The sequence below is a fragment of the Rhamphochromis longiceps genome, linkage group LG7 (assembly GCF_057381845.1).
Source record: "Rhamphochromis longiceps isolate RC_006_pf linkage group LG7, R_longiceps_female_GT1.1, whole genome shotgun sequence".
NCBI classification, from domain to species: Eukaryota; Metazoa; Chordata; class Actinopteri; order Cichliformes; family Cichlidae; genus Rhamphochromis; species Rhamphochromis longiceps.
The window spans coordinates 7261601-7274339 of NC_140563.1; the positions used below are offsets into that span (position 1 = coordinate 7261601).

The window sequence follows — 12739 nt, forward strand, 5'->3', positions numbered from 1 at the left end:
TTTTATATCATACTATTGCCCGTTTAAATAAATAGCTAGCAGTGATCATTTCAACCTCTCTATTCACCCATTAAGGTAATAACATGATTGCTTTATTAGCAACTGAAATCTGATTTCCAAATTAGGGAACAGTAATGTGCTATGTTACTGAATTACAGATGAGTGTAATGTGATTAGTTTTCACCCAACACTAGTGATTATACAGTGTATACACCTGTTACATTTTGCTGCCCTCATCTAACTTGGAAAGAGCTTTATTCTACGACACAGATAGGCTTTTACAAAATGTGCAGTACGTCCTTAACATAATTAAAAACACTTTAAAATAACACCAGCTTCCGTGACACTGTGATTTAAACAAAATAAAGAGAGAGAATAAATGCTGCTGCACACTTACTTTGATGCTGTTTAATAGCATTTAAATGCAACATGGCCTTGAATACTAAGATTACAATCAAAGCTATTATGAGCTTTAAAATTCAGTTGTGATTGATCTGTGTATTGGTTGAGTTGTTGCCTGATTATCTGGTTTGCTATTTCACAGCTTCATGACACCGCTGCTCCATCCTGGCCACTCTAGCCAAAATGTTCTTTATCAGCCACCAACTTCTGTCACGGCTCAACGGCACGAGGGAACAGGGATGGACACAGGCGCAGAAACCAACCCGGAAGCGAGGTGACAGAAAACAAATGATTTATTTCCGCCCACAGGTAAACAAAGGTGAAACACAAAGCGACGCCACCACACTAGTGGCGCGTAGGATTCGTCGGTGATAATGAGGGCGACCTAGACACCTCTAGGAGACGGCTGGACAGCGGGGACAGCGGGGAGGTAGAAACAGGACTAGGTAGGGGCCGGGGGCACTGGAACAAGAGGAGATCACGATCAGAGGGATCCAGCAGACAACCAATAATCCTCCGCAGTTGAATTGAATTGCCTTACTTGGTTTCAGATGGAGGGGACAGGTGGAGCGGAAAACCCGGAAGCGGTCGAGGCGTGGGGAGGCAGGCAGGTGAGCGGTGGGCCGGCAGGCCACGTTGTGTAAGCAGCTGGCGGCCCAGGTCCAGGAGGACGGGAGCGAGGGGAACAAGATCTCCACTCCGGGTGCTATCGCTGAGGACAAGAAAAGACAGGTCAGTCATCACACGGCGTTAAGACAAGGTTTAGGATGCTCCACTGAACTAACATGGGAATAGCAGATACTCAGGCGATGAGTGGTTGAGAGCGCAGGTCTGATATACCGCTGGCACGATTGCTCACAGGTGGTCAGCCAGGGAGGGGCAACCGGACTCCGCCTAAAGGAGGAGGAGCCGCTGTCTGAGACCTGCAGGTGCCCAACCAGACCATGACACCTTCACGGATGTCAATCAGCCCCCCCACTTCTGAATAAGCAAATCACTCTAATCTCGTTGAACAGCAATAGTTCTGAGACTAGGAATTTTCTCAGGAATAATAGTCTTTTATCTTCAAATGTTTTCATTTGGATTTACGCAGATGACAGTGTTCAGTGGATCTGTGGGACTCTAGGTCCCCGCAGGTCTCCACTTTAAACTTGCGCAGCTGACTCAGACAATAGGCAGGAATCCTGTGGTAAAAAAAAAAAAAGTGAGCATCCACTGGGGGTGTGTCTAAAAGACAGAGCACATTGATTTCCATGCGGATGGATGAATAGATCAAGTGCTTTTGCTTTTTCTCCTTAAATCCCTTTGCACCCATGAAGGCCAAGGCCAATCAAATAGCCACCAATTGTTTTGGTTTTTCACTGGAATAGTGAGCCTAGTGGGAGAAGATTTTATATTAATCAGAGAGACAAATGGGACAGGGCATGTGGGAGGTGTCTTGGGAGAGAAATCCTGCAGTAATAAACAGCGAGTGGATGGAAAAGCAGGCCAAAAAATAAGGAACAAAGAGTAGGAGTAAATATTAAATAACTGCAGAGAAGGTATACCCCCCACCTAAAAACACCTCCTTCTGCTGCTTGCATACTAAACGTATCTAATAATAATAATCAGAGACAATTGTGAAAAAAGAGCACACGCATGTATCGATTAAGAAAATGAAACAGAAAACAGAGAAGGTACAAGGAGAGAAACAGGAAATTACATGAGGGCAAGAGATGTGCAATTTGTGCTTCCACCGGCCATGACAACATAATAAGGTGATAAAAATCAGACAGCTTGCTTGTTACTTTAGTGATGACATCTATCCATCATTCAGCATACATCTTCACAGCTTACCAATGTGTCAATCACTCCATCCTTTTCACATCCCACCAGAACCAAGACTGTCCCCAAAGTGAAATCAATTATCTTACCAGGCCTCTTTTTTTCTTCTCTCAATCTCTTGACCCTGTTGTATTTTAGCATCTACCATGAATATGAAATTCATGATGTAGATTACATTCATGATTACAGAACTGCCATCTTCCTTTTGCAATGCGAATAGTAGGTAGATGTAATCAGGGTCCCGTGGCAAAGGGGTCCTTATTTAGTTTGTGAGTGGAGATAGCAACAGGGAAATGAAAAACCCTCTCTCATTTCCTGTCGGCTACAGCCACTATGAGGTTTCAAAGCACAAAATGTTCTTGTGGTGATAGATATCGCTCAGCCCCTGGACTCCAACACTAAACCAAACACAAAATTGCTTTTCCCCCCCTTTTTTTCTGTAGGCCAGCCACCCTGAAGGCCATTGCTGAGAAGACCTTGTGAGGGGGCCCATTATGCGAGGATTCAAGCATTTCTTTTCCATTGGGGAGCACTTTTTTGAATTAAAAAGGAAAACCAGCTGGCATAAAGCATATTTTTATTCCACAGTTTCAGATCATGCAAGTCAAAACATATCACGCAAAAACAAATGTGGAACACAGAGGAACAAAACAACGAAAAAAAAAACATTATTTCCTGTGTTGCAAGGATCCAGGGGGTTACTTTACAACTAGTACTCTTTCACATGAAATTTGTTCGATTTTCAAAATGCATCACATGATGAGCAAACTTGGCTTTTGTTTTGTTTTTTCATTTCTTTTTTCTTGTGGCCAGTGTTGTTCTAAACTTAACAGACAAGAAGACTTGAAAACAAAAAATCATTTAAAATTTCCAAAACGTGGTCCATGCTGTGTCTGGTTGTCATCCAGCATAGTTAAAAATGCAATAGCATTTCCACAATATGTGCAAAAGATTTGTGGTTTCAGCCCCACAACTTCTCTGGCACTCTATCTTTCCCTCCTTGTTATAAAGTCTATTCTCCCTCCAAGAGACTATAGTTTATATGTTCAATGACAGTGAATATCATTCAAGTTTCCCCGCTCTTCCACTGACATTACAAAGTCTCCTTTACTTCCTCACTGTATTATTAAATGTTTTATCAATGTCATGCTTCAGCTGTTCCAATCTGAAGAAGAAAAATCTGGGCTGGAGAGCCATATTGTTTCCCCAACTCTTGAAAGTATTATACTGAGTATTTTTTTAAAGTAATCCAGATAGATATTCAGCCTCCCCTTCTCTCCTTTTTCTTCTAATTTGCATCAATCACTTTAAGAGCACAATTTGGATCATAAGTCACCAGTACATCACTGAGTAGAGCTCCTTGGTCCCAAAAAACATGCTTTAAAGCTTTTGCTTTGTTTTCCACAGTAATCACCCTGAATAAGTTATACTCACCCATTCAGTTGACCTACACATAATCAAGGTTGCATATAGTTCCCAAGACTCTAATCTGTGATGCAATGAACAGGACACAGGAAATCAAACTGTTCTCTTCTGCTTCTTCTTTTTTATTTTTTTAATCTGACATGTTCTATGAAAATATGTACCAAGAAATACAGCATACGTCTAACTTTTCCAAAACTGGAAAGCAATGGGCCATAACTATCGAAGCTCTGACTTCTTAGATTATCTGTATCAATAATGCCACATTTGACTCTGAAGTGTTGGCTTGTTGTGTCCTCAAGATATACCAGGATATAATCTTCAAATAACACTGCCTTTTGTTTTACTAAATAACTCTATGTATCATGTAATTGTGACCTTTCCTTTACTCGTGCATTTGGTTTAATTTAAAACATTTGGATTATCTGTGTCAGTTTGCTGAAACTGAAACTTGTGCTGACTTTTATACAGGCTCAAAACTTGCAGCAGTTCATCTAACAGTACATCGGCAAAGCCTAGAACTGTCATTTACCTGGGTCATCCTTGACTGTCATTAAAGCCCAATTAGTCTAGAGGATATATATCTTGTTTGCAGCAAACGCTGGCTTCATAAATATTGCAAGAAGCTACCCAGACGAAAGACAGTTACTAAAAATTAAAGGAATAGTTGGCCACCAAACATACCATGTATTCCATCTAATTGTTCCTTGCACTGTGCCTGCATGGGGTATCCTAGGGAAGAGACGGATGACTGAACCTAGAGGTGCCTCAGCATTGTGTCAGAGATTCCCCACTACTTATTTTGCTCCGACAGAAACAAGTGTTGATTGTCCTGAGCCTGCAGAGAGCCACTGGGGAGAAAGCCCAGAGATTAGGGCTGACAAGTTAGCCTCCACTTGTGAGAGGAAACATGTTACACACATACAACAGTGTCACATTAGACCAACTCCCCAGCATGTAAAAAGACAATGGCTGAATTGCTGAATTTTAATGTTGCTGCTCTTTTGTATTGCAGCAGCTTACTGGGTGTCTCTGTTTTTGTTTGAAACACAGCAGTGTCACACTTGTACACAGCCAGTTTTTTCCAGCAACTAAGCAATCATATTACATTTTTTCAATTTGAAACACATATAAGTGTATTTTAAATAACATAAAGGATTGCTTCTGCTCTAAAGGGGACAAAAAGTGTGCAGCAGAGGGTTATTTGGATAGTGGTTGCACAAACACATCCCTGCATTTTGACTGGTTTTACACTCAAAAGCCAAGGTTTCAAACTGCTTGTTTTGGAGAAGTATCTAGATTATCACTACACACATTTTAGGTCCCCCCATGTGCTGAGTTTCATCCAAGTATTTTAACAAAACATTTCACAAGCACTTAATTAAATGGCCACTAGGGGTCACTTAATTTCAAACGTATTATAGGTCTTAATATTAACCAATGAGGACTATTGTGTTGGGTGAGGAGAGTCTTGTTATTTCATTGCCAGTGAATGGCAGTGTAAATGAAATAGAGTCATACAAAAAATGAAATTCAATGGGCAAAATGTGAAATACAGGACATTAACCTGAATTGGGTTTTGTTCACCAAGATGTAATAATTGAATTTTTTTCATTAAGGTCATATGATGATAGGTCCAAAATTTAAGGCTTTTTAATATAACAAGGGTGAACACTACCAATGTAGATCACTTTTAAAAACATAATAAAAATTTACTCATTGTAAGATGATATTTATTTAGTTATTGCAGTGCATTTCAGCAAATGCATTCTTTTCCACTAAACACGGACTGTTTACCTGCAGGGCAGCACGGTGCCGTTGTGGTTAGCACTGTTGCTTCACAGCAAGAAGGTCCTAAATTCAACTTCACCATTTGACTGTGGCCTTTCTGTGTAGAGTTTGCATATTCTCCCCGTGTTCGCGTGGGTTCTTTCGGCTTCCTACCACAGTCCAAAGATTTAAAGTTAATGGGGTTATGTTAATTGATGATTCTAAATTGTGATTATGACTATTTGTCTCTTTCTGTTAGCCCTGTGATAGACTGGCGACATGTCCATGGTGTACCCTGCCTCCCTGGGATAGGATCCAGCCCCTCCACGACCCTGAATTGGATAAAGAGAAGACAATGGATGGATGGATGTTCACCTGCATCTCCAAACATATTGGTCAACAGAATTAGAACTACAAGCAGACTAAACAAAGACAACAAAGACAAAATGACACACAGATCTTTGCTCTTAGTCTAAGGAGCTTGGAAAGAAAAGCGTCTGGACTTCTTGAAGATGTTTCACCTCTCATCCGAGAAGCTTCTTCAGTTCTAGGGTCAAATGGTGGAGAGTCCCAGATTTAAACCCCGTGGGAGTATCCCCCCAAAGAGGGACAAAAGGAACCCCTGATGATCCTCTACCTAATCACATGAGCCAAGGTGTGAAAATGGGTGTGGGTCACAATCAGTCAGGGTTTCGGGTGAGCTCATTGTGAAACCTAGCCCCACCCTATCATGTGATTTCCTGAGGTCAGATGGCCCAGGGTGTGAGTGGGTGTTAAGGCGTCTGGGAAGGGATCTCAAAACTAGATTATAGATGACTGAGAACCTTCACAGACATCTTGTCTCTTACAACATTTTCATATTTTCATATAAGAGTACACCAAGCTATATTTTTATTCCTTCTTTCCTGTGATCAACAGCAAAGAAGGAAGGATGAAAAGAAGAACGTTTGCTAAGACAAGTCTTCATGTGATCTTCATAATGCAAAAGATCATCATCGCCCTTGGGTCATCCATACATCGGTACTGGCACCAGGCTTTTACACAGGATGGGAACTCTCTGAAGGTAAATACTAATGTTGAAAAGGCGATGGAGTGCTGAACATAGCTGGGTTTATCCTATCCTGTCCGCTGTGCTTTCCTTGATAAAGTCTCTCCAGTTCTCTCTACACCATCTTCGCCTTGGAACTAAGCACTTTTTCTCCAGCTCCAGCAGTTGATAGCACAAGGCGATCAGCTAAAATCCTGACTAGATAACATCAATGGAGTTTCAGACATGGCTACGAACCTTTAGAAGGTAAAAAAGCATCTCAATGTTAACACATAGCTGATAGAACAGGTTTGCACTACCACTACCACTGCGAATGAACTAAGTCTGTCTTTGTACAGAACACATGAAACTGTTTACAGTTTAAAGTAGGTGTGAGGCAGGTAGTAACAGCAAGCTGGAAGTTTTGTTGTGAGCCTAATTCAATTCTGTGATGGGATCTGTCTACTTTATTACCTCAGTGAATTACCTCCTCTCACCCTTTTCCTCTAACATTCAATCTAGGTGTATATATAGGTGTTATCTCACAGTGGCACAATAGCACAGGGGATAGTTACTGGATACTGCGGGGATGTAACAATACAAACATATTATGTTCTTCAAAATGATGCGAATTGCATCCAAATTATAGCAGCAATATTCTTTTGTTGTTGTTGTTGTTGTTTCTTTGGTTTCTATGTGGACCTGCCGCACAATTTCAACTCGACTTCAAGCAGAAACTTTTGAATTTAAGTTCCAGTAGAGCTTTCTCTATTCCATAACCAACTTAAAGTGTTTCTGTTATCTTGAGGAAGAGGTTGTGTGTGGATGTGTGTGTCAGAGCCTTTGGTCAGGCATTATGCGGGCTTTGCTCGAGCACACACACATTCACATACACACACTCACCCATAGCCCTGTCACTGTCCATCACTATCCCCCTTAACACAGAAGCAGTTCAATAAATCACTGTCAACTACAAATAAGACATTGCTTAATCAGCATTGTTGGTGTAAAAAAAAAGTCATGATTACGAATCTGCCGTTACATGTCATGTAGCTAAAGTCTATTTTTTTACAAGTTGAATTTGATCTCAGGACTTCACTGAATCTTGTTCTGCAGTTCTGCTTTCCCATGAGTCATCAGTTGCATTTATATTCCATTCACTGACTTTTTAATCCAACTGTGAACTGCATTTTATATGGCTAAAATAGTTCCAGACGGTTTTATATGATTATTTGTACATTTCTGATGCAGTGTTAGCAGTGTGGCTCTATCGACCACTTTAATACACACAGAAATATCTCAACAAATATTGCACGGATTTAATGGACAAAGGGGACAAAAAAGTCACCCACTTACACCGCCTCAGTATTCTTTTTTTTTTTTTTTTTTCAGATATAGCAGATGCAGATGCTGATTGTGGCTCTGCTTCATACCCCTGACATCAAGTGTACTTACTCTGAAAGATCCAGTCACGCATGGCTGCGCAAGGTCAAAACAAGTTTATGTCATCTGCCATTCCAACGACTGTCAGCTAATGCATACTGGTCCACATTAATGACCAAACCTCATGTTCTTATGTAAAGGTCAAGCTAATAATTTGAGCTGCAGTAATAATTTAAAAAAGAAAGTTCATATATCAGTGAAACCCTCAAGTAGAAACAGTCCTTTTAAAGTACCTAGAAAGAGCTGAATAAAATCACTGCAGACTTGAACTTGAAATACCCTGTCCCCGTTGCTTTCCTTTCATCCCCCCACTGTCCCTGTCCTCATCAGGATTCAAGCAGGTAGAGATGAGTCGCAGTACAACCAAATTGAGTTTTGGGCAGCATACGTGGAAGTATACAGTGGCAGTCTGTTTGTCCACATAAATCCCACTGATCCGCCGCAAAATCCAGTCTCCACCACAGAGGGCTCTGTCTGAGGCCCAAGGCAAGCCTTGACAGGTGGTGCCATCCTGAGTACTGGCAAGGTGAATGTCTGCCACAAAGGAACAGTGGGGGTAACTTGACAAATGTTGAAAAATAGATATGTATACTGGACCCTGTTTCTCTGTCTACATTTCTTTGAACATTCTCAGACCTGATGCATCACTATCACTGCTTAATTTTACTACAAAATGAATAAGAGCAGCAACTGTTTGCATACATGCGTACAAGAACAAAAATTCTATAACCATGAATCACAGCCAACACAATCCATTTGTCTAGATCTCTAAGTGACATGACAGGTCAGAAAGGTCCATTATGTCCATAATAAAACGCTCAATTACCAGCAGGGTTTCTTTATATCCTCCGAGCTTTGAAATGTACTTAGTATTGCAGCTATTTTAGACCAACTCTTTCCCTCCCTGTTTGACTAGCAGGTGAAAGCAAAGCTGACGTTGTCCCTTATCAGACTATTGTCTGAGTGCAGAGCCCCTTGCTTTTCCTCTCAGTCCTCACTGTTGGGAGTATGTATGCTCACTCATGTACAGGGAGCATCTATCTGTGTCCAGTCCATGCGTCTGGATGTGAGCGTGTGTTCAGCGTTGCAGAAATTTGGTGGTCTGTGTGCAGTCGCCACCATAACTCATTAGTGCAGTGGGAACATCGGATGAGGCTCATTGCCTCAGATGTGGTAACAGTGACCCCCACAGGAGAAGAAATATACCGACCTTCGTGGCAAAGAGGGACTAATCCCCAATACCTTCACTGATTATACCCTGGTGCAAGCAGTTCGTGGAGACATAGTGGGCAAGGGCAAAATAATAAAATAATAATGGCACCAATTTTTTTATCTCTATCTTAAATAGGCCAGGAGGAAACTTTCTCAGCAAGAATATTGCAAGTGACATGATATGCTTTGACTGGTGGCTTCGTGCTTCACAGTAGTCTGTCTCCCTCTCTCTCTCTGCACAAAGCAAATCTGTGCTTTCTCTCATTTGGCAGGATAACTGTTGAGGAGAAAATTCCCAGAGGATTATTCTTGTGATCCCTTGAGATGTTATCATTATGTATCAGACACATTATCTTGGGAACTATTAAAATGATCATCAGCTATAAAATACTTGAATCATGGGCGAGCAAGTGGGACTGTAGTGTATGAGAACTGTGTTTGCTAATGTAAGCAGGAGCTCAAGGATGTAAACAAACCTGATCCTCAAACGCAAGAGTCTCTGTGATTGGCCCAAAGAAGTTTAAAAAAAACGTGTTCCTCTAAAAATGTGATTTCGCTACACCATATGCTCAGTACAGATTCATCTTTTGACCTGTTTTAGTGTGCACATCAAACCCTGTTAACTAAGACATCATCTTCCTTCAATCAGAGCACACAGATTACCATCCTCATTATGTTGTGCCAGTCTTTTTGTTGGGGTTTGTTGTGGTTTAGATGCCACTGATGATTTTCTTTTCTTTCCTTTTTTGTGTTTTGTTTATGCATTCATGTTATTTTTTGTTCTATTTTGCAACAAAAGAAGCTGATAAGCCAGGGAGCATAGATTATAACATAATTACTTTTTAAATATTTCTTTTTCCCAGGTGATTTATCCCCCCTTATTGTACATCACAGTGGACTATGAAGTATTTTTATTTCAGTATATTCACTGGATAACATTGCATGTTAAGATATTAAGATATTACACAAACAAACTACCCTACAGCATATTGGGCAAACTGACTACATTGCAAACAACCACAATGTTTAACCGCCTCTTGCAAATTAACATATCAGTATCACTACCCTTATCATAATACATTACAATACACAATCTTAAATACAACACTGCTTGTTGTTTCATATGCTTGACAGAAAATAGCAGTATTTTCAATTTTGCCTCTAGGTGCAAAATTGAGACTTGATTTTCTCTCATTCTCTCACAGTTTTTTTTTGCTTAAATGAGCTGAATACTCATCACCACAAGAGTACTACAGCGGGGGACAGAATTTGTACTTGTTTGTTTGTGTCACTATAGACATTAACAAGGGAGCAGCAGTAGGATTAGACACATAACAGCGAAGAGAAGATGAAGTAAAGTGAATCATCTGTCACTCTGCTTTCCATCTGTCCATGAAAGGAACAAATTACTCTGCCTTCCATCCAGGCCTGAAATAACACCGGGCAGGTAGCATGCAGTCACCTCTTCTGTCCTCAGTGTACACATTCTCTATGGCATCAAAAGCATTGCTTTCAACCATTGCCGTGGTTGTCATCAATTACCCAGCTGGCCAAGCAAAAACTTATTTTGTTGGGAATGTCCTATGAATGCCAAATGTTGCCTGTACAATTTCATCTGTGTGTACTCCAGCTGCTGTCTGCCTGGCAGTACATTGAGCTTAACAGGCTAAATGGCTGTGTTGCTTGTTGAATCTGGGTGGTAAATATCATATTGCGATAAGCCAAGACGGAGTGTTTTCCAGAGGTAGGAAATTTAGCTGCTGTGCTTCTTAGAAAAAGGGGAGAAAAAGCATTCCAGTTTTGGTCCATTATGGAAATTATGCCAAGTATCCCCAAACCCTTCTATATTACCAGAAAGTTAACGACTTCAAAACATCTAAATATGTTTTATGTACCTAGTGCACCTGTTTTTCTGTTACCCGGCACAGTTGCAAAACATTATGATTTATAATTTTGATTATATCATGTTTATTGCAAATTTATTAGTTTTCTTGCTTTGCATTTTATCTGACAGTCATCCTGAGGGATAAATGCCCAGTATAGTATTTTTTTTTTAACTCAGTAAATCCTAATAGTAAAGCAACAGAGAGTGTTTTACAATGAACAGCTGTGCCAGATGGAGGCCCTGTTTCATTCTTCTGTTGATTTGCTCTTTTCCAGCTTTATCACCTGTGTGTTACTGTTGGTGCCCCACTAACAGTGCACCTGCAAACAACAGTAGAAGCAGGCTAGGCCTCGGGGGTACCCTTTTATCACAATCCTCATCTCTCCTGTTGGGGTAGCACCAACTGAAAGGCTGTGGTCACAGCCCCTGCCTCTGTGCCACCACAGGTTGTGGCACCACCTGGGGGAGGATGAGTCTGTGCTCTAGGACCCCTGCAGTACCTATTTATCCCTGTAGAATCACTTTTATCTATCCATACATAAAGAACAAGAGAGCACTAACACTCATGGGCTAATTTTAATAAAACAAAAGGTATGGTTAATCAAGGTTTATAATTGTGTAATGTAGATCCTGGTGTAATGCTTCTGCTGCTTAGAAAGTTTAACATAACCTTTAAGAGAGCTTGTGTTGCAGTGTAAGAAAGGCAAACATTTTAAAGTAAACCAACATACATGCTGGGTAACATGTTTCAATTTTTTGCTGTAGGAACTGTTGCAAAATATGTCGTGCATACTTAATTTCTAGTTATATTTATTTTGCCCATTATATATAGTGTAGTATATATACTACAGTGCTGGCAAAAACATAACCAGGGAAAGCTTCAGTGACAGAGCCATGGTGAACAATAGCAAGCAAAGAGGACTAAACTCATGTTCTCTTAATAATAACAATATTCAAAAAAGTCACATAAGTAGGGAGTTACTGTATGTAACCTACATTAAATTAGCTTACACTTAAATTTGCCAGTACCTCCCATCTTTCCATCCTTTGTAACCCATTTGTTTTGACAGAGAAGCACTGAGACACAGACTGTAGCAACATGAAATTAATTACAGTGCTGCATGTTCACCCAGTGGGCTACAAACACTGAAAAGCTGACAATTGTACCCAGCAAACACTTTCCCTTGAACCACACACACACACATACAGGGTGCTCTTTCTCTCTTTTACTCGTGTACAACTTCTCAAAGGCCTGTTGTACCCCACCTTTAAATGCATTTAGTCCTCAACTATCACTGACTCATCTGTAATCAACTGATTTATTCAATAGTAAAATTCTTGACAGAGTTTGATGGACGGATGGTGTGTGTAAGCATAATCAAAAGCAGGATTATATGTGAGTCAGATTGTTGACATTTCTTTTCACCAGGAACTAAAAATTGTCAAAATTAGCTTCTGCAACAACATGATGTTTGTCAACACCCTTTTTTGTGTTGTTTGTGTGTGCATTTGTTTTGTTTTTTCAGTGTCATATGTAATTATGTCAGTTTTTTTAATATATAAAAAAAACTGTCTAAATAAACCGACACATAATTTTATTAAAAGACTTTACCAAATTTCGTAATGGTGATATTTTGTCCTTGTTGCCATGCTTTTGGATGCGAGGGTCGGTTACAGCAGTGTCAGGTGGCAGACGCAGGTGACTGGGTGCATCATTGTCTTCACCTTCGTGATAGGAAACCAGAAACTAGAAC

General features: G+C 40.4%; 1 long non-coding RNA gene across 2 annotated transcripts; it reads right to left on the minus strand.

The window, feature by feature from the left end:
* Positions 1 to 814: 814 nt before the first annotated feature.
* On the minus strand, positions 815 to 4431 carry LOC146664636 (uncharacterized). 2 transcript variants are annotated; one of them, XR_014912365.1, is made up of 3 exons: positions 4333 to 4431; positions 944 to 1114; positions 815 to 864 (listed from the first exon to the last, which is right to left on the minus strand). It is a non-coding gene; the product is annotated as an uncharacterized LOC146664636 (long non-coding RNA). The 2 variants fall into 2 exon arrangements; XR_014912366.1 differs by lacking the exons at positions 815 to 864; positions 4333 to 4431 and adding an exon at positions 1188 to 2466 and having other exon boundaries at positions 871 to 1114.
* Between the last annotated feature and the right edge of the window lie 8308 nt (positions 4432 to 12739).